Below are 22,901 nucleotides of genomic sequence, written 5' to 3'. Positions count from 1 at the left end.
GAGAACATTTAAGCAAAAGGAAAAGTAAATCCAGTGCTGGGTAAAATCAGGGCTTTATATTTTTTAGCTAAACACAAATTATCATTTGCTACTGTTACCATTATTTAGAGTTAAAATACAGTTTTTAGATGGCTTTTCATGTATGAATGAAACTTTCTGTTTTCAAAAACATGTATTATTCTTCCGGCATCTTAACGCATAGAAGATATTACGCTGTCCATGTAATATTTAAATCTTGTTCTCTGCTGCAGTCTAATTACAAATATCTCTTTTGTAAAGCAAAATTAGAAAGCTTCAGCCAAATAGACAGCAATTTCATTATAGTTTGGGGAAAATCACATACTACTTTTCACTTGATAAAATGAATTCTGGCTTTGGCTAAACTGTATAATTTACATTGAGTATGTTAATAAAGATATATTAACAAGCAAAAATTCTATCTATTAAAATGAAACAATGACTATACTTACACATAAACTTCCACTCAAAACCCAAACACCTTTATACTTTTTGATAGAATTTAATGAGTTCTGAATGAACTTTGTATGGAACTGTATTGTCGATTTGGGCAAATTCTGTATCTTTGTACTATTGCTGGGTAGAAACTTCACTGCTTCAACTAAATAAATGTTCATATTCAATTTGCTATCCCCTCACATATTTAAGGTATCTCAGGCTGAGAGTAGATTTTGAGAAACTCAGCTCAGCTGGTGGCAGAGATGAGACTGGAGATTGCTTGGATGATCTGCTGTTCTCTCCTTCAGGAGATTCACGAAGAATAGGAACTTTAGGGTTATTGCCAAGGACTTGCTGTGATAATACCAGAAAGGGGCTGCTTGACAGAGCAGGAACATTCTTCCCTGTACTTGTTTATACATGTTTATTTCAATTAGACCGTCTGGTTCATTTGGGAAAAACAAACAAACAAACAAGAAACAATGCAAAAGTGCAAGATGAGTCCATTCTTCAAACTCAAAGCCTGAAACTCTGTCCAGTCCTCCAATTTTATCACTTTACGAAAGTTATTACCTCTGCATATGGATTTTGTTGTCCTTATGTCCTTTAATCACCACAGCTGTTCCACTACTGCAAACGCTAAAGGGAAGCAAGCTTCTTAATAATCACTGGTGCTTATACTTAATGTTTGTCAGTCAGATACAGTCAGTATCCATATATTTTTCCATATTGCATTCCTATCCTTTAGTGCTGTAGTGCTCCATGAGAACAGACATGTTGCAGTGTCCCTGCCAGAATGGGGAAAAAATGCAGTGTGTTGTGCTCACTATGTAAGTATGTCATGCATGTACAGATATTTCCTTCTATGCTGCATTCTTCCCATGTTTTGTTGATAACTCTTTCAGTAGAAAAAAGGTTGCCTCTTGCAAACTGTGCTACAGCAATGAGAATCCTCTTCCAGAGTTTGTATGACTAAAACCAGTTCAGTAGGACTGTCTTTGCTTTTAGTTATTTCTTTGTGTTTATCTGTCCTTTTGTTTTTCTTGATGTTAGAAGATGAAACTCTGTTCTGGGTTTATATCTGCATTTTAGAAAGATAGACGATATCTACAGTCATTACCATATTAGTAGTAGTAGATTAAGCAGTGTCTACAGCAGTAAGCAATTCCCCTGCCAGAAGAGAAGCATATTTCTAAATGCAGTCATATCCCACTGTTACCCTAGTATTGGTGTATTTAGCAGTATGTCAGCAGTTCCCTTATAAACCCGTACCTTTGTAAATAAATAACTTGGCTTTTGAGAGTCCCTTTGGGCTAAGCTTGGCCAACTAATTCTTAATCCACAAGCTAAGGCTTTAAGAAACAGGAAAAAAATCCTAAACCCTAATTTAACTAACTCTAAGGTTTCCACTTATAGGAAGAAGAGACTCAGAGGTGTTACTGATTAAAAGTGAGATTTGACAAACTGTCCCTGGCAACTAGGATTTAATTGCTCCTTAATACTGGTAAAAAAATAAAAGAAACTTTGAAAAGCTACTGTAGAGTTAGAGATCTTTTTTTAAAGAGATATTGCATTCTCTGTATCATGTGTTGTAATAGTAGCTTCCCCTCCCCACTCTGCTTTCCTTATGATTCCAGAGGGATTCTTCCCACAAGAAGGAAAATACCATTATGGGGTTAGAGAGGAGCATAGCTAAACTATGTCTGTCTTATGTGAAGATCAGATGCTAACAGGATTGTGTTACATGCCAGTGTAGGGTTGCCTCACTTCCAGCCACTGAGGCACTGTTCTGAAGTCATCAAAAGTGATGAGATAAATCAGATCCCCTTTTGGCTAATCTACCATACTCTCTAATATGTGTTCTGCATTCTGTGCTGTACCCTTAAAGACTACCCTTAAAAAATATATTCCCTGAGTTTAGTGAGGAGAGGTATTTTGTTTTGGAGTTCGCTAATTGCATTCCATGTCATGCAGATGTAAAATTTACACTTCTTAATACACATCTATAAATTATTCTTATATGCAAGTTCCGTAGCTATTTTATTGTGGTGACCACAAGAAGACCAGAGTTAAGACTTGTCTTGATCTCTGATGAAGGTTTTACTTTCATGATTTTTTTTTCTTGTTTTGATTTCCTTCTAACATAACTTAAAGATTATATTATGTGTGTTTGGAGGACAAAGAAACATGCACTCCATATATGGGAAACAAAATGTTTCAATTCACCTGAATCAAAGCAACAGTAGCAAAGTCACCTCATTATCTCAGTGATGTGTGGACTTCAAATAGTACATCAGTTCATATAAATATGGTGTGAAGAACTACAGTGTCTTCTTTTTGGTTTGTTTGCTTGTTATTTTTTTAAAGAGAATCAGTAAAATAAAATTCAAACCAACAAGACTAAAGAAAGTTCACTTTCTCAATGGACTATTAAATTAAAAGCAAGTGATAAATGTAGCTGTGCAACAGAAACTAATGATAAGCCTTTGTTTATAGCATTCACATGTTTTTTCTAATCATGTCACTTAGATATTATTGTCTGTTGTCTAAAAATGGCTAATACTGGTGTTAAAAATGTGAAAAATTTTCACCCTGATGGTTGTCCTGAATGCTTGGCTGAAATTCAGAGGCTTAGAGTCTGTTTCCATTCAAAACAGAGATGGTTGCTGCTGTCTACTGGTTCAGTTTAGTGTTCCTTCAGTGCAGTCCTCTTCGTTTATACTGAATGGCCAGAGTCCCATTGCCCTGAGCCCACTGGGAACCAGGCAAGAGAGATGGCTTCTTTTCTTACATTTTCAAGTTTCTTTCAGTCAGAATTGTAACAAAAGCTTACTTTCCCTCAGCTTTTTATCACTGTCATCTTAAAAATGTTCTCTGGCTGTGTCAGTGTGATCTTCCCTGCCTTTTTAGTGTATTTCTACCACTCTTCCCAGGCACACAAAAATGTATTTGTGCAACTGAACCTATGTCCACCTCTCCTAGGCTTAATCTCATGCATGGGGGAAACTGGACTACAGGCCTCGCTGTCTGATTTCCTACTGGCATTATGGTTATTAAACAACTGAATATCTGTGTGTTTTCTGATGTAATTTGGGGATATATCTTGCAATTTTCATGGTGGCAAAAATTAAGCTCCAGGTCATGTCTACCATTTTGCGAATGGAGCTGTTTGTGGACCCATCTTCTCTGTGGGCTCTCAGATATGACTGATAATTTGTCATGGGTTTTTTTTAACATTGTTCATCTGACTTAGAGCATAGCTTCATAAGCAGTTTCAAGGAAATGACTGGAAGAGCATTAACCATGGCAGCAACAAATAAGAAGATGAGGGGAAGAAGCTACCATGTTAACCAGGCTATCTTGACGGATGAATAGTAAGCTATGATCCCAGAGTGGAAAGTGGTCTCCATGAGACTGGGCAATTTTCTGGCTTGTTAGTGAAAGAACAATCTGCATTTTTCTGATAATTATTGTGGCATTGTGGCAAGAAGATTCAGTCCATGATTTTACATTGCAAAAAATTCTTTAGCAGTTTTGGTGTATTCAAGATGCAGCTTTAGAAAGAGCCCGTAAAAATATGCTTTTAATCTGAATCTTTTGTATGATCAGGTTCACAGCTGTGGCTCCTGAAACAGATGTTTCAGCCCAATTTTATTTTCAGTATTTTGAAGGACAGGGAAGGAAGTTATTTAAAATACTTTGTCATTGAATCATGGCTTAGAAATTCATCATAATGAACTAAAAAAATAATCATACCTGAATAACAACATGTAAATGTTTATTTCTATAACTAAAACAAAAATCGAAGTGAATCTTGAAGGCTTAGTTCATTGAACACTGAATACCAAAACAAGTCCATTGGCTCTAGAATCTCTGTGTGTGTTTTGAGAAAAACAACTGTCCTTCGTTAAATCACTGATTCCTACCATTTAAAGAAAAAAGTGCTTCATGATCATCTTTTTGATGACTATGAGGAATACCATTCATAGGAAGAATAACATTCACTGGAGTTATAAGAACATTTTAAAAAATTTCCTTGCAAGATAGTGGCAAAAGGATCGGTTTTGTCTTATGTGTCAGTATAACAATAGAAATAAATTTTGTTTTCTAGACTACAGTCTTTTTTGTGTGTGTCTTCTTTGACTTCCTGCTATGTGTTATTCATTTCAGGGTATTCACCAGCGCAGTTTAAACTGCTCCTGCTCTCAAATATCACATACTTATTGGTCAAAATAATAGTCCTTTGGGTATCGCAGCGTAGCTTGTGTTTTGCTGAACAACTAAACTTCTTTCCTTTGCAGTGCTGGTGATCTAAAGTCAATAAAAGAGGGCATGATATGTATTTTTATTACTTTTGTTTTTAAGGGCACCCCCTATTTCCAGTTAGGAATTTGCTGTGATTTGACTGAAGTCTGTCTGGAGGAAACTTTATTCTTTTGTAATCCATAAACTGTTGAAATTGGGTTTTTTGTATCTCTTGAACAGATGATAGATTCCAAATGGCTTTCTCAAGCAGTAACAGAAGAGCTCAGTGTAGAAAAACCCCACCGAGGTTGCACTCTGATATGGCTATCAGCACAATTATTTCCAGTTATGCTCCTGTTTTATGTTTGTATTAGACATGCAAAACCCTGCTATGGTTGCAAAGTCAAGCATTAGGAAATATAAGGCATAAGTCTGATTTTGCAACTTTAGTTTAGCCCCATTTAGTGTGTGCAGTAAGAAGCTGTCTCATTAAATAACTGTTCTTCTTTCCTATATGCCCTGCAAGAAACCATTTCATTTAGTGCACAAAATGGTCTGTGCATACTTAATAAGTGGTTAGTCAATGTTTTGGGTTTTTTCTTTGTCACTAAGAAATGTAGCCATAAGCCTAATTTATTGCTGTAAGTACATAATTACCAATTTCCATGTGGCCTTCCGTATGGTACATATGAAAATGCCTTACAGAGATTTCTTTATTTCTTTTCACATCTGTAATCCCCTTCATCTGCGGCTGCACGTGGCATGCTGAAGCACAAAAGTAAAAGGGAAAAATATCCAGTAACGTGCACTGTCTTGGTTGTGATGTGGCATTTTGTGTCCTGATTTACATCTCTTAGCACTGTTATGTATTAGATCCCTGGCATATCAAGTCATCCTGAAAATGAGGACTGTGTAGTTGGTAAGCACCTGGAATATGGTTTCTGTTACTAGCTACCATCAAATAGAAGTAAGAGGAAAGATATCCGCTTATCTAGGGCAGCAGTTTTTCATTACCTGTGCTTACCTTTCCTTTTTACTACTTTCCTACATATGCCTTCCAACTTCTCTAACAAATGAGGTGGAAAATTTCACATGCAACAGCTTCATAACCTGAGGCTGTGCTGTGGCACCACTCTGGATAAACATGGAAAAAAAAACAGGAAATGTAATCACTGTGACAACACTTTGGAAAGGTCCGTCAGCATGATTAGAAATTTTGCATCCATCCTGCAGACCAAAACTTGAGGCAGTCGGGTTAGTTGTCATTTTGTGTACAGCCCACGCCCAGATAGAAATCAGAAATTGTTGGTTCTTCTGGGGTCTAGAAAGAAATGTATCCGATTTTAACCAATTATTTTAGTTGTTTCCCTCCTAGACTTGTCAAATTATTTTGCTTTCCTTTATGTTGTTCCTGAGTTAGTTGTCTGCTGCCCCATTTGCTAAGCAGACTTTAAATTCATCTGTTTTCCTGTAGGTTGTTTCTCATTTCCTTGTCCAGCTAGCTCCGTGTTCCTTCTTTGACTCATCCCGTGTGCTTTATCCACCTGACATGTATTATTCTTCCTGACCTTACAGTTCCTTCCTACACCTGTTTTCATCATCTAGTCTCAATCCATTGTTCTCAACCTGCTTCTCCTCTGTGTTCTTACTCTTTTTTCTAGCTACTTTCATTCTCCTGGTACTACAGATTCTGTTCTGATTTGTCTTGCATCTGTCTCTGTCATCTTCAGTCCTGGTACAGCTTCATCAAGATAAGATTTCCAAAATTTCAGGATTCCCTTGGCCAGAAGTTTGCAGTCTCTTTCCTTTCTCCTGCATCCAGTCTTCTTGGCCTCCCATGATGTTTCTAGCTTTCACTTTTAGTCCTGTCTAGTCAGTTCTGTCTCTCCTCCCCCACTCTCATATTTGCTTGTTCCCTCAACAAGTTCAGTGTAATTGAAGTTTATTCTGATTCTGTTTTTTCATACCCCCTCTAAAGTCTTTGTCCGATTCCTTCCTTTCTGTACTTCAATCAGTGGGCTTGCTATCTGGAAGAAAGTAACTGGCAGAGGAGAGATGGACGTCTTGCCTTGCAGCAGCCAAAATGAAAAAAAAAAAAAAGAAAAAAGTCTTCATTGTTATAAATTGACATGATCACCCATCTGCCTTCTGGGGATGGCTTTGTTCTTTCTAGTTTTAGTGGGTGCTGTGTTTTAGCATATATACTAGGACGAATTTTTCTGAAATCTTAGCCATTAATATTGATCAAGTCTTGTTAGTTGACCAAAAACTCTGTTTTTTCTGAAGACAGTTTGTGAGTAAAAGTAGGAAAAAATATTTAAACTTAAGAAGTAAATGGTATACAGCTATTATTAATTTCCTGCCTAATTTCAGTTTCAGTCAGAAGTTTCTGAATTACTAAAAAAAGCCACAGATTGTATTAGACAAACTTTGTATTTATCTTTGTCCTTTTAAAAAACTGCATTGTTTGGCCTGAAACCTTTTTGAGAGAAAAGTAGTAAATTGAAGCAAACAGCTATCACAGAGCATTTCTGCTAAAATAATTAAAATTTGGGAATGGTCTAAACAGCTGAAAATGGAATTTTGTGATAGTAAGAACTTTATAATAAAAACTGAGATTGATCTTCTATTTGAATTCCTCATATATATTTGATATATTTGGACATTACTAAAGGAATAGCTGATAAATAACTTGTCTCCTTACCATGTACCTAAAACTGAAAGTAATACTTATGATGAAACACCCAATATGCATTCCAAATACGTCAGTGCAGCCCTTCTACAGGATATCTAATGGCTGTAGTCCTTAGGGCATGCTAACTTGCAAAAATTGGAACAGGTAACATTTTAAAAGGCAGTCTTAAGGGAAAGGACAGCCTTTCTTCCTGCAGAAAGGCTATACTAAGAATGCTTTCCATAAGCGTTTGACCTCTTTAAATACAAACTGCGCAGAATCGTTCTCTTTTCAAAGGCAGTATGCTAGGATGTAAGAAACCGAGCAACATGGGAAAAACAGAGAGGTTTTCCTGCTTCTGATGGAAAGGATTGTGATTGGACTTCCACATCCGCACAGAGGAGAAGCTTGGAGAACATAGACCTTTCTGATGTGGTGTATCTGAGGGTGCAAAATGAAGTTGGTACCCTTAGTCTTGCAGCAGCCAGTTTTTGCCTTTCCCCAGACACATAATTAGTGAAAGGCAAGAGACTTGTTTTGGTATCCCAGTGTATCACCATCTATCACTGTACCAATAAATAACTATTCTGAAGAATGTAGGACAATAAAAAGATGCCAGTTTTGCAATAAATAGTATTTTAAATGCATGTATTCTAATACTTTCCAAATTGCTATTCATGAATTCTGTAGAAAGCTAGGTGGTTACACAACACAACCCCTTCTCGCTAGCTGTAAATTAAAGAAAATAAAAATATATACATACACTTCTAATGTCCTTTCTATGCTCTGGTTACCAATGTGATTTTATATACATTGTACAATGCAGAAAGGGATTTTGGAAAGAGAAGTTGCCTTTTTTAAAACTAATGGGCTACCTTTGTTAAGATTGAATCCATTTTCAGGAAGAATGCTGTATAAAACAGTAGCAGTCTTCTGAATAATGACATAGAGCTCTTGATAAAGGAGTCATAGTTTGTGCATAAATGACCTCTGGAATTACATTAGTTATACACTCACTTTAGAATTGGTTGTGTAAAAAAATTTTGTGTCTCGTTTGGTCACCTTCTTATATGTTTATATGCTGATTTGCATTATGGTTTCATTAACAGTCAACCCAAAGTCTTAGCCCTGCCTTTATACCATTCCATGCCAAAACTAATTTTCAATTACATGGTCTCAATCTTGTCCATAATATATTTATGTTTCATAAAGGCATAAATTAATTTTTAAAATTAGAAAGTGATTTCATTTTGCCCTCTCTGTTTTACTAGAAACTAATATATGCAATAAGTGATATTAGAATCACACTGCTTCTGCTATTGTTTTTATCCCATTATGGTCTGACAGACAATTAATATCCTAACCAAAAGACCTTTTGAGGAAGGCCATTTTCTTTCCATTCAACAGACTGGTGTTTAAAGTACTGGTTCTTATATTTGAAATTAGCCTGTAGTTACAGGTTTTGGTTTTCATTGGGGTTTTTATTTGGGGTGGTGGTGTTTGGTTTTTTTCTGCTGGGTTGATATTGGAGCCAATAGGGATTTATGTATTTGACTTAGTTAAAAGACATTTGTGTTACATGGTGTATATAGAGACTATTATGAAATGCATTGTGTGTCTCATTATAAGTCACTAGTCAGTTGTTCTGGTTTAAGGTAAAACAGAACCTATTTTCCTTTCATTAATTTTACTTTTTAGCAAAGCCTCTCCTAACTAACTGAGCTCTCTGAAATTGACAGGGTATTGTGGAAACACTGTTCGTTCTCAGAGTGACAAGAGCTGATTATTTGTAATTTATGCCAAGGAGTGGAATGCAGAGATGCTCTTGCTTATACTTATTGCTATAACACCCAAGGGCAGCTAACTTTGTTATTTGCCCCGTTGGAGGGTCGGAAGTGGAAAAGCGTAGAGGGGTTGCACCTGTGGGGAGGAACGGACAGGACAGGTGACCCAAAACTGACCAACAGGGTATTCCATCCCATCTGCATCATGCTCAGGATAAAAGCTGAGTGATCAAAGGGTCAGCCCTCTTTCTTCAATGGCCAGTGTCCGAGGAGGACTCTGTCTGTCCGTCTGCCTTTGACCCTGATCCATTCATTCCTGAATCCAGATCTGGAATCCAGCTCCTGTCCATCACTGAGTCCAGTCTGGGACTTTCCCTGTTGGGGACACAATAGTCATCCTGGGAGCTTGATATGGTTTTGTATATATTGTATATATTTTATTAGTCCCCTTAAGCACTGGTGAAATCCTGCCATCCCTCATGGCACTACCTGTAACTTTTGTCAGCATCTCACTTCACTATTTTACACGTCTGGTAATTTCTTATGTCCTGTTTAGCATTTTTCCATGTCCCATTCTGTCAGCCTAACCTCAGCCTGGGGCCCAATTAGCCTTTTCATTTGCTTACACCCCTACCAGTACAGAGGTGCCATCAAGTCTGAAGGCTATTTTGAAAGCCAAAAGATATTCTAATTGCATTGAATAGCTGCAAAAATGTGAACTGCAAAATGAGGCATACCAGTAAATCTAGGGCTTCTCTTAAACACGAGCACTCAGTTGTGTATCTTTTGTATCGTTCATTTAAAATTTAATGCAAGAATTGTGTTGCACTTAGCAGAGGCAGAATTAAAACTATTTAGCAACTGCCTATTAATATTGAACAACAAATTGTGAACAGTGATAAATTATGTTGATCATTCTATTTATTCTTGATTCTGCATATTGAACATTTATTTCAGTTGAAATTGAATGGATGCAAGAAATGAAGACTAACACCATAAATTTCCATACAGTAATGCAGGATGTGTTGTATCCAGAGGAAGCAAGAGAAGAACTTACAGGAGCTCAAAGAGAATTTATAAAGGCCTGTAGTCCTGTGAAAATTGTAGTGGGATTTTGTAATGACAGCAAGGGATTTAGACCTGCTCTGTTTCCCTTAAAACATTTCTTCTAGCAGTACTATTTGCCTTTATATTTTGCTGAAATACTGTTTCAGTAGGTGCTCTGGGGGAAGAATGGCACCTCCTGAATCATACCTCTTTAGTAATGAATGAAGAAGGTTGAACTGAAGTAGGCAAACACTAGTGCACTCAGGAGGCATAGTAAGTCCCTGACTACCAACTACTGAGAACCAAGGAAAGGTAATTCTAGCATAGGAAAAAACTTTAAGAAAGGGACATATAGGTCATAATGGTCTAAAAGGTGAAGCATTCTGCAGTTATATATGAATAATAATTTCAATGTGCTTTTGTTTGAACTTTAATTTCTTGAGTAGACATTGTGCATATAATAGTAAATATGACTGCAACAGAAATCTAAGTAGAAAATAAAATATTTTTATATGTCTGTTGTTACCTAGGAAAGCATAACTTAGAAGCTCCCTTTTCTGTTCATTTTCGTGTGTCATCTTAATCGATAGACTACTCTGTTATACTATACTTTCCTTTATAAAGTAATCATGATGGGGTTTTTCTTTTGTTTCTGCAAGTCTATGTTAAGAATACTTTCCAATGCACAAGGATGACTCGTTATTGTTAGTGCTTTGTAGCTACTACCTTAGAAATTATGTCATTCATTTGAAGTTGCAACACAGTCATGACTAATTATTTTGGTTGAGAGATGAGTGATCAGTGATCAGTTTTTAATCTGTATAAAACCAGTATCTCAATACAGAATGCTTTCTTAAATTGTTCTCCTACTGTTCTTCTAATGTATACCTAGACAGCAATGGATGGAGGATGGCTTCCAGTTACCAGTGTTACATAGTGATGTTTTGATGTGAGAAATCACGTGGGAGGGTGTACAGTATACATAACAGGCCAACAGTGAGTTGAAAATTTATACATGGAAAGGTAGGTAATGTAGATTTAAATTTATCTTCCTAATCTTGGAAATAGAGCCCACCAGCTCTATACAAATGAAAAGCTTGAAAAAAATCTGAATTCTAAATCTGAATTGGATGAAAGTGGAATCTCTGGTGTCTCAGAGATAGTTAAAACCTGTTTTCCTGCTGGTGGCATCAAACTAAAACTTGCCGTTTCCTTCCTTGGTATTAGCCCTTTTGAAGGAATTGGAGACAAGAGAGAGTCCATGGAAGAAAAAAATGGAGTAAAGGGAGAGGATTTAGAGAAACCAAAGTGTGTTTGTCTGGACTTAAAGAAAAAATGGACAAAGCCTTGGATGTTTAAGTTTTTTAAAGCATATGAAAAACAGTAATGGAAAGGAGGACAGAGGTGGATGTGTAGGAAACTGATTCAAAGAGGTGTTCAGGTGCTCAGATGTTGCAAGAAGTTAACTAAGATAGAATGATGTATCTATATTGACTTCAAGTTTATAATGATTTGATGTAAGGCAGACAGAGGGTATAATGCATGAGACAGTTGTCTGTGACAGTCATTTAATCACTTGTGGTTTGGTAGATTGATAATCTCAGTCTAGAATTTATGTAGTGCTTCATGTAGAAACAATAATTACCCACATATTTATTCATTAATAAAATGGGGAAAGAGAATACGACAATATGCATTTTTCAGAAGTAAAAAATAGGCTGCTTTTATTCTGGATTCATGCAACGGATTTTATACCCTTGAGTGTGTCATTAGCTGTTCATATAAAAACTCTGTGCCTGTTGAGTCTTAAACATGCAGTTTTGCCTAGAAAAATTATTTTCATTTTTCCTTGTCCCTTTCATTAAGTATACAGTAGGCTGAAAATGAATCCTCTCTACATCTGTATATTAATTGCCAGCTGTTCACTCTAAATATAGTACTGTATTAAAGATAACTAAAGATTAATATCATCAAAGGAGCAAAGAAAAAAGAAAACCATTGCTAGCAAGTTCTTATTCTGTAATTTCCTCATCACAGAGTATTTTTTCTTTGTGAAAGAAACTCATAAACATTCAAGCATTACAATCTAGGCCATCTAGATCTAGAATCTAATAATTCTCATTTTCTTTTATTTTTTTTCTGAAATCTTAAAAATCTTGCAAGGAAATATTCCAAAAAGGGAGATTTATAAGTTATACAGGTGCAGTCATATTTGAAACAACCTTTAATGCTGCACCTGCAGATCAAAATTATTTTATCCCTTTGTGAAACAGTAGAAGTGTATCTATGACATCCAAAAGAAATGGAATGGGAATTTGAGCATGAAGAACAAACTGGGCATATTCTGACTGTGCTTTGAAAATTTTTGAGTCTTTGATTATCCTGACTGATTAATTATCTACTGAAAATCAATGTCCAAAATGCCTGTCTCAGATTAAGTCTTTCTCTGAATCTTCGAAAGGCTTTAATGTCGTTCAAGGAAGGTTTTCTAATTGGTATGTAAATAAATGGATAGTATGCAAGGTACACTGTATATCATTATTACTCTCCCTTTTTGAACAGAAAATAGAAATTAAAAAATATATATTTCAGCGTAATGGATTTTTTTTTTTTAAAGGTGACTTTTTGCTTTTTGGGGGTACCTAGCCAGCTTTTTTATTTAGTTACATGTCTTTGCTACATTTACCTCAAGATTATCAAGAATGATCAGGAATAGAGAAAACCTAGGGATGTTAAATAGCTTTTGTAAATTAGCCTAGAAAAACACCCCAATGAGGGTGGAGTAGGAAAAACAAAGATGAGGCTTTTTGGGCTACTTGGTATGCCTTATCACCACTCCAAAGATACATTTGAAAATGCCCAGTCCTCCTTTTACCCTGTGTCTCTACCCTGTTATGGAATAAGAAATAGGGTTTTAAGGAACTTAGGCAAATACAGATTGCGATCTTAAAACTCCCATAATTTGCTCTGTTGATATGATAGACATTTCAGTGTATTTGATATGTTTGGCAGGTTGCCCACATAGAAAGTTAGCATGCAGATCAGTCTACACCTCTTAAATTAAACTAGTAGTATACAGCTGTTTTAAAGATCTCATTGTAATGTAGCAAATATTAACATATACATAGTTCACCTCTTATTAATATATATATTAATAATAAATAAACAAGGTATAGTTGCAAACACAAGAACTAAGGTTCTGGAAATGAAAAGGCACCTTAAGATTCTTATTTTCCACTTTTGTCTCTTGAAAATTCTCCTGAATAGGATTTGATATACATGTGTGAAAATGGCAGTCTTCACTGTTATCCAAGCTGTGCCTTTCCTTGCAGCTGTTGAGCAATGCTGGACAGGTCCACTACTTTGGGGCATTTTTGTTAAAGTATTAATATAGAATAGAATGACAGAATGGTTTGGGTTGAAAGGGACCTTAAAGATCATCTAGTTCCAACCCGCCCTGCTTAAAAGACCTCCTAGTCCCACCCCGCCCTGCCGTGGGCAGAGACACCTTCCACTAGACCAGGTTCCTCAAAGCCCCATCAAACTTGATCTTGAACACCTCCAGGGATGGGGCATCCACAACCTCTTTGGGCAAACTGTTCCAGTGTCTCACCACCCTCACTGTAAAAAAATTCTTCCTTATGTCCAATCTAATTTTGCCTTTTCACTTTGAAACCATTGACCCTTGTCCTATCACTACACTCCCTGATAAAAAGTCCCTCCCCATCTTTCCTGTAGGCCCCCTTTAAGTACCTGAAGGCTGCTGTAAAGTCTCCCCGGAGCCTTCTCTAGGCTAAACAACTCCTACTCTTTCAGCCTGTCCTCATATTGGAGGTGTTCCTTGATCATCTTCCTGGCCCTCCTCTGGACCCACTCGAGCAGATCCATATCTTTCTTATGCTGGAGCCCCCAGAGCTGAATGTATACAGGCTCAGATGAAAAATACAGTTGTTGAGGCTTTATGTTTCAGGCATGGCTTCTGTCAGTCTCCTAAAATTCAAAAGCCTGAAGGCTGCAATTAAGTGTGCAAGTTCAATGCAGCAAAAAACTACAAGGAAAAAAGAACTTTTTCTTCATGTTGTTAAGATTCAGTGCTTCTAGTGGGTTCTTTTAGCTTTTTTGTACACCTGCAAACGCGTGTATTTTTAAAATTGCCATTTCCTGTGGGATCTGGTCTCCCTTAAGGTTGTGTTGTACAAATGAGGACCTATAATCTGTTTCTAAAGCATTTACTTTTTACATAGATTTAGTTTACATTCCTCTGTTGTTTCCAAGTTATCTGGAATGACTGCAAATTGAAGGATTACTATAAAGCAATCACCCATTAACATTTTTATTACTTAAGAGCAGAACTTTAAACTCAGAAGCAAACAGAAGCCTTTGGAGACCAAAGAACATGGATGTATGTCTTTTGCAGTTAATTCCACTTACAGATTCCAATACCTGAAGCTAAAATTTGATTACCAGTCAATTGGAAGGGGATTTATTTAGGTGACCGTAATGGTGAGGCATTTCTCTGACAAGTCCATTAGGACTGCCAGAAGGGGAGTGAGCCAGAGATCTTCTGAGATCTCTGCCGTTGATAGCACTAATGGAAGGTAAAAATATCCTCCTCCAGCAGTGCAGAACTGCTTAGTGGTTGCACCTGATTATAATGCAGATTACATTACTTGGGGAGTGAGACGGCTTCTGTATGCTTCCTCAAGATGACCTGTAGTTTCTGGGAACAGGATTATGCACAGACCAGAGTGATGAGGTGAGCAAGAGATAAGCGATATCTCTGCAGATTCCCAGTTCTTGGGATTATTTCTGCAGAGCAGGACTTCCCTGCATCCCTGATGTATATGTCCTCTATAGAAGTACAGACATGATGGGAAATGCTTTGTCTCCTGGAAACGCAGAACACTACACTCTGTGGATCCTGATTCTTATTTTACCAACTTTTGGCTGGAAAAGGATGTTCCATAGCATTTCTGACACTTTGCAATCCTTTTTTTTTTCCTTTCATGTAAAAAAGATAAATTGTCTGGAGGGCATTTTTCACCCCTGAGGCCAAGAAGAGCTATGTTCTTGTATCATGGTGAATTTACATGTAAATGCAGCCAGAATTAAATTAAAGTCTCCAAGTAAAAAATGAATTTGGTGCTTGTAGACTGTTTTAATCCCCTTGCCTGCAAATAATATTTTTCTTCTGTTTGCAGTGTTCATGAAATCCTTAAATGTTTAAAAGCCTTTAAGAAAACAGTACTAATAGTTTGTTGTACAAGCAGCAAGTCTGCATTTGCTAAGGCAGAGGCAGGGAGAATGGTGTTTCTTTTCTCCGTATGAGCACATAAATTGTGTTGTCGTCAGCAGGGTTTACACACAAATATGTCTAAAAGCACACATTCTTCCCTAGCAAAGCAGATTTCTGTGGGGCAGTCTGGCTGGTGATGCCTGATTTTGTATATGTGCAAGAAAGTAGCATCAGAGCTCACTGCTAAGTCTTACTAACATGGTCGGTCTCCAGAGGTTTTTTGCTTTAGTTCAGTGACAGGAATAAAGACTGGGTTTGTTTATTTCTTTGTTTTGACGAGGAGGGAGTTTCAGAGCTGAGAGCGGAAAGACTGGTCTTTCATTTTATAAGCAATTGTTTTTTTAAATACTAGGCTCAGTACTATGCATGGTGATGGGCACCGGAGTTCATCTCCAGTAAATACAGGGCACACAATCCTTGCAATCCATCAGTTCACTGCTCCACTGACTAAAAAGTCATTGAAAGCAGCTTCTGAATTCAACCATTTCCCAAGGGTGTATAGGATTTCATGCCTCATTTTTAATCCTGGGCTAGTACGTATAAAAGTTGTACACACCCGTGCTTTCCATTAGAGGTTCTACCTTGGCAAAAATTACTGATGTTTAATCTTCTGCTTTTGAAGATCATAAGAGACTACAGAAGGCTGTTTCCAAAGTTCCCTAAAAATTAATCTATATGAATGTGTGGCATGCGGCATACATGTGTTCACAAAGTTTTGACTTTTTGATTGTCAAAGGTTTATGCTTGTAGAAAAATCCTCTGAAATATAATTTACAAGCCTCAGCATCAGAGTACAATTGTAGAATTGCACCCCAGCTACCAAACCAAATGGAAGTGGTCAGATCTTTATGGATTAGTATCCCATCAACTTCTATAGAAGTTCTTTTACAGATGGAGTCTCATAAAATGTTGAGTGTTGGGATCTACAAGATTGACACAAATCTCCTGAGTCTATTGAATCTGGAATATTATTAATAACATTGGACCTTAATCTTAGATGATTTGCAGTTATATTGTATATCACAGCACAGAAAGATGTATATGTATGACCAAAGAGAAATGGTTTAGAAGAAATTCTGCTCTGGAAAGAAATTAACACCAAGATTAACTGTAGTTTGCAAACAAGTTTTTCCTTTCAAAATTATTTCTTGTGTCACTTCTCATGTTTTTGTATTTTACTCCTTTTGAATATTATGACATAGTGGACTCTGATATTACAACACGTCATCATAAGACTCCTTTTGATACAACATCTCATGTATGATGTCTTATATATGATGGTAATACAGTATGGTAAATGAATGTTACATAGATGAAGACATGAATGGTATAGATAAGAATGTGCAAGCATCAGGTGACTCAGATACATTATCTTCTTTACAGTTATCATTTATAGAGTCATTGACCTTTGTGAGTACATTGGGGAAAAAAAAACACTAACTGCATATTTTCAGTGTGTTTATATAAAAAGAAAGTCTTTCTAATCAACTGAAATTTGAATTGGCAGAACTACAGTTAGTTTTATTAAAACGGATTCATATCAGCATCAAACTAAGGAATCAAGAAGTAAAGTATAATGTGAAATAAAGGTAATATTGAATAATCATCAGATACATACAAGTATACTTCAGATCAAGTGACAATACAGTCTGAGTTTTACAAAATACTGACAGTTAACTCCTCTAGTCTTTCATAATTGTCATTTATTGAGGGTTAATAATTTGCTGTCTAATTGTTTCACTTTATTTAGTGTGTCTTAAAATTCTTGGCTTATTTTTTAGGGAGTAGTTTTGTGCAAACATGCTTTTACAATCCAAGACAATGTCAAGTTATTTGAGAAAGTATTTACTAGAAATAAGGATGCGTATGTGTTACCACTTAAATATATAAACATACTAATTTATGACTCAAAAGTGTTACAGCGTATTCATAATAAAGCAAAATAAAGCAATCCAAGCAAAATGCAGGAAAAGAAAATTGTATGAAGAAGAGTGGTTCATTCTTTGGACTGGACTATCAGCACCAAATTGAAGTTAGCACTGCGGTTCCCAATTCATTTAGTATTGCATTTACTCAGTACCTCATACCAATGGAATTTCTTTCACTCTGGCTGGCACCATCTGTCCTCTTGGATGTGCGATTTAATTCTCTTTCAGCTTCAGTTTGACAGGTTTAAGAAGTATCAGCTTCAACTAAACATCACAATGCCTCTTCTAGTGGTATTTCCAGAAAATCAAATTTCAGTTAAAAGCTGATCAATTGAGGCTTGTTTTTTAAGCTAACAATTCATTTACACCAAAAAAAGCTAAGGAGTTTAAAAAGCAATATTTTTTTCACCTTCTTTTATAATTTGCTTGGTTCAGTTTTCATGTCAAGATTTAGCTGGTCATGATTTTGGCTTAGCTTACCCAATTGCCTGAGCAAGTGAAAAAATTACTGGTTTTGCACCCTAACAACATAGTTTAAAACAGACTTAGGGGAAGCTTAATTTTAATCATTGTGTTAAACATATAAAACATGGTCCATGGAAGCTTCAGATTAAGGGATGCTTTGTGTATGCCACTTCTCTCTTTCCAAATGGAAAAATACTTATATTCCAGATGTCTTTGGATACCTGCACTTGACTGAAATAATAAATGATTCATATTTAACTGTTCCCCCTTACCAGTCACACTAATCTCAATTTTAATTCTTAAAATATTATTGGGACCTTTAACTACCGAACAATTGGAAAAGGGAGAAAAAATTTCCTTAATTCAATAGAGAAAACATCCTCACTTGACAAAAAATGTTTATGATTCAATTAATCTAATTATACCAAAACTAAGTTGTGCCCATTTCCTGAATAAACGAACACTAGTCTTTACTCAAACAGACCTTTTCCTCTCTTCTTGGATCTCTATATTAACCAGTATATTTCAGTCAAGTACTTTTCCTTTTTTTTTTTTTTAACTTTAGCTCTTTTTATTTCCTAGCTTTACTGATGCTTATAGGAGGTGGGTTTTTTTCCATTTATTTCATAATATCTAGATAGATTCTTACTCCTAGAGCTCCCATATATGTGTGTATGCATATCTGAGTTTGTAGTTTTGCTTAATTTCACAATTCACTGTTGGAAATCTGCTATAAATACCCTTATTGTATTTGTTTCCCCTCTTGCCCCATAACTTCCCTTCCAAGAACTGGTCTTTTTTTCAAATTTATTTTGCAGTTAATTTAGTTAAACACAGCCAATACATGATGTCTGCCTGTGTAGATGAAGGGTTCTGTTCTTAGTTCAGCTGTAATGGCACCATCTGAGGGACTCTTTTAATATTCATGTAGATATTTTTTCAGTCATGCTAACTCTTTGGGTTGCAGAATAAACAGGATTTTGGGACACAACATAACCGGGCGGCATGACATTAAAGATGCTTGGGATACCCAGCAACCTTGCTCAGAATTGAGGTTTCATTGTTACTGTGCTTTACTTAATATTTAGCAAACTCAGCTGAGCTCATAATTTTAAGAGGGAGGAGGAATCTTCTCTTTTTTTTGCTTTCTTTTTTTTACCCTTGTATGTAAATCATGTTAGGCCTGGAAAATGTGTGTCAGTCAGAAATGGAGACCCACATATATTCCTTGTAAACAAAAAATGAAAAGCAACAACTTTTATTGGAGTATGCCAGTATTGGTCTGAAGGTGGAATAACAACTTCTTTCAAGTGGAGAAGGAGTCTGAATGTGAAGGAAGGAGCACAACTCATTTTGTAATTGTCCTTTCACCTAAATGAGGACTAAATTTATCTGACCCTGCTGCTCTGTGGGAGCTTTCTTGTTGTTTTGTTTTGTTTCCGTAACAGAAATCTGGTTTTAAAAATCCATGAGCAATTATCTGTTTTCATTGTGGAAAAGAGGCACTTGGGTTCTGTGTATAGTTGTTTGTTGGTTTTGGGGGGAGGCGTTGCATTTGATTTACATGTTCTGAGCTAAATAAAATCACTCTTACTATTAGCTACCAAAAAAAAAAAAAGCCCACAAAGAAAAAAAAAAAAGAGAACTTACTTCTTTTGCTTCCATTCTTAAACACCCTACAGGATCACATCCTGAAAGTGATATACTCATGCTGGGAGTATTTTGCCATGCTTTTTGTAGTGCTTGTGAGTAGAACATCCTTCCCAACAAATTTTATTTGGTCCGCAGTTGGGCAGAGTTTTTGACAATTATATGAATTTTTCATATCTTGTTCTAAGGCAAAGAGAAAATAATTTCTACATCTTTGAGATTTGTTATTAACAGTACCTGCAGTTGTACCAACATATGCAAAAATAGATATAGGCAGAAATACAAACTGACACTTCTAAGCAATACTGTTTCTACTTTGTGTATGAAAGTGCAATACCCTAACACTTCTGTCACTTCCCAAGTGTAAATCACATTGAAGTTTACTAAAAGTTACTCAGTTCTCAGTGCTTCTCAGATCGTATAGCTATTCATTCCACTTATGTTTTTTTTTTTTTTTTCACTGTACTTTACACAGCATCTTCTTTCATTTCTTATAATAATGACTGCCAACACTGTGTAAGAAAGGCTTCTTAGATATTTGCCAGGAAAAATAAAATGTCATGGACAAACAAGCTCACAGAAATGGTACTGGGTTTATTTGCTGGTATATTTAATCTACAGAATACTTTCCAAACAGAAAACAAATACGATGTTTACTAAATAACATAATGAAGTAATTTTCTACATTATCTCATTTAAAAAGGCAATGTAGGTTGAGTAAGACTAATTTAGCAGAAGTACTAATAATCCCTTAAGAGATATGAATAGGACAAAAGACAGCAGTTACAAGTTGGTTGCAACAAAGAAAATTTTGATTTGAAAAAAAATTCCCAGTGAGAGTGATTAATCCCCAGAGCAGCCTGCCCAGAGAAGTTGTGGAAACTCCGTCCTTGGAGCTTTTTTAAAACTTGACTGGGCAAGACTCCGAGCAACTTGATTCAAATTTGAAAGTGTGTTTGTGTGGAGGAGAGAATTGCAGTAAATGGCCTCCAGAGTTCAATTCCAACCTAAATTACTCTGTGCTTCTCTGATAGCTAACCAGGGTTTTAGGTGGCAGTCTTATGACTTGTCAGTTTATCATTCAGTAGAGTATCAAGAGGAAAGTGTGCTCTTTCACATAAATCACCACAAACTTAATTTCTGTTAGACCAATTTCCATTGGAAAGCAGATTTATGACTAGCTGTTTTGTGGTTTGGTTTTTTTTGTAGTTAAAACGCATGCTTGGTGGTTTTGGCTGATCTCTCTCTCTCTATCCCCCTTTCTCTCCCATTCTAACCCTATGAAGCATGAAAAAAAAAGAGAGAAGGGAGTTTATTAATGCAGATCAGATGTTTTTTTTTCAGAAGTTAGACTCTGGACATGTGAGGAGTTCGCCACATTAGTCTTTACTTGTAGCTTCTATAACCGCTGGTGTTGTGCCTTTTGACTATTGGGTTGTCTTACTGTCTTTGTAACCGTGACTTGACCTTGTGAACTGCTCATAATTCTTTCTCCACACTGTATTGTGATAGAAAACAGAACCTTAATCAGGGACTTAGGGTTCCATCACACAAAATGACAGGATTAGGCTCTCATATTAATAATATTCATATCTTTACAGAGGTATTACTTAACAATATGAGGTTTCTAACTCCTACAGAAGTGTTGAGGTCACATAGGTGAGGATTGAGTGAGGTGAAGAAAGCTGATTAAATCTTGTGTGTAATATCCTTGAGAGTTTTCTTTGTGGAAACTCTACTTTTAGCATTTGTTTTAAAATCTAGCACCTGTACATTTCCCTTTTTTTGAGCTCCACTGTAAAGCAGCAGAATTTTTTTTGGTAGAGATAGTTGAGTACAGTATAGTGTCTTTATATAGTACTTCAAATTTCAGCTGAGTTACAGCAAGAAGCAACTTTCTATCAAAGTAAGCAAAGTTTGTCAATAAGATGGAAAACTGCTGTCACCAAAAGTCTGTTTTAGCAAAAAAAAATGCAAACCATGATTTGAAAATACCCCTTTATCTCAGTTTCTTACAACTGCCTCAGCTAGCAGTCAGTCTTTGCTTAGACTGTGTCTGACATTGTATTGTTCAAACATCACCTTTTCAGATGAGAAGCCACTAATCCCAAACTCACTTATGCTAAAATATTTTAAATGATTTGAAATTAAATAAGGGGACAAATGTTGATAATGTATTGGTATAAAGCATCAAAGAAACTGGCCTAAACCCCAAATTTAATTTCTGTAAATTTTTAATCTGTTTCATTGGGCTTAAAGAGCGGAATATGCTTCATATTTAAATGTCCCCTTGCAAAGGTTTTATAAAAGATTTGTGAATGTGAGGAGCATATTACATGTCTGATAGATAAATATCAAACAGAAGGAGCTCTATGGTCATAATAAACACCTCTCAACGTATTTGAATCTGTAATTACCTATAACACTTGATAAGGATTCCTTATTACCCTCTTAACCCTTTATAAATTCTACGTGAATTCTTATATTGTGTCCAAAATATTAATAAACTCGCGTCAGTTTAATTACAAATGTTTTCATATATGACCAAATATAGTTCTTGATGACTTATAAAGCAACATGCATGTTAATCTTTTAATCTTTAAAGAGTAATATTAAAGAAATGGGCTTTGCCTTAAACCAAAATCAAGATGGAGGCCCTTTTTTCTTTTTGACAATGGAATTTTTTATTTTATTATTCCAGCTAATCTCCATTAGATGTGAATCTCCCTTTGTTTGTCACCTGTTTCATTTTTTCAGTGGAGCGCAACTCCTATTACTGTTGCAGAACAAGCAACATAGGAGCTGAGGCTGTTCAAAGAGACAAAAAATCGGCACAGCATCATGGACTACATTCCAGAGACAACCATCCTAGGGCAACGAATTCCTAGTACCCTGCGGTAGCAAGCAGATGAGATGCATTTTGAATATAAAGCTTTTGTCCAAGGGACATCACCTTTTTTCTTTTCTGTCCCTTTGACACCTTCCCTAGAGTTTCAGGTCTCAGAAAGTTAACATAGCAAGATTGGATATATGAACTTCCAGCCACAGTGTATTATACCTTTATCAGTAAAGCAGAATTTAGTGTTTACTTTTGCTTCTTTGGGGTATCAGCACATTCTATACGTAGCCTATTACTGTGTCAATAGAAAGACAAAATTAGTATCGCTCTGAAGCTCGAGGGCTAATGACATGTTGCTATGCATGCTGGTCATGGAACACACTAAAAAAAAGTAATTTAATTATAAACCTTCAGCATGAATCACCATGAGCAATGATGTACAGATCACCTTGTCAGATGAGCTTGCTATGTGCAGTTGGTTGGTAAGCTGGAGAAGTTATGAAGCATTAAACTATGT

The 22,901-nt window shown here is 36.1% G+C and overlaps 1 protein-coding gene across 1 annotated transcript in view; it reads left to right on the top strand.

Annotated features, from left to right (window-relative positions):
- LOC104290340 (contactin-associated protein-like 2) overlaps positions 1-22,901 on the top strand; it is a 792,176-nt gene that overhangs the window by 612,092 nt on the left and 157,183 nt on the right. The gene's annotated exons all lie outside the window — the stretch shown is intronic.

The sequence above is a fragment of the Charadrius vociferus genome, unplaced genomic scaffold (assembly GCF_000708025.1).
Source record: "Charadrius vociferus isolate BGI_N301 unplaced genomic scaffold, ASM70802v2 scaffold97, whole genome shotgun sequence".
Lineage (NCBI taxonomy): Eukaryota > Metazoa > Chordata > Aves > Charadriiformes > Charadriidae > Charadrius > Charadrius vociferus.
Note: the sequence above shows the minus strand (reverse complement) of the source record. Positions and strands in the feature narration are given on the sequence as shown.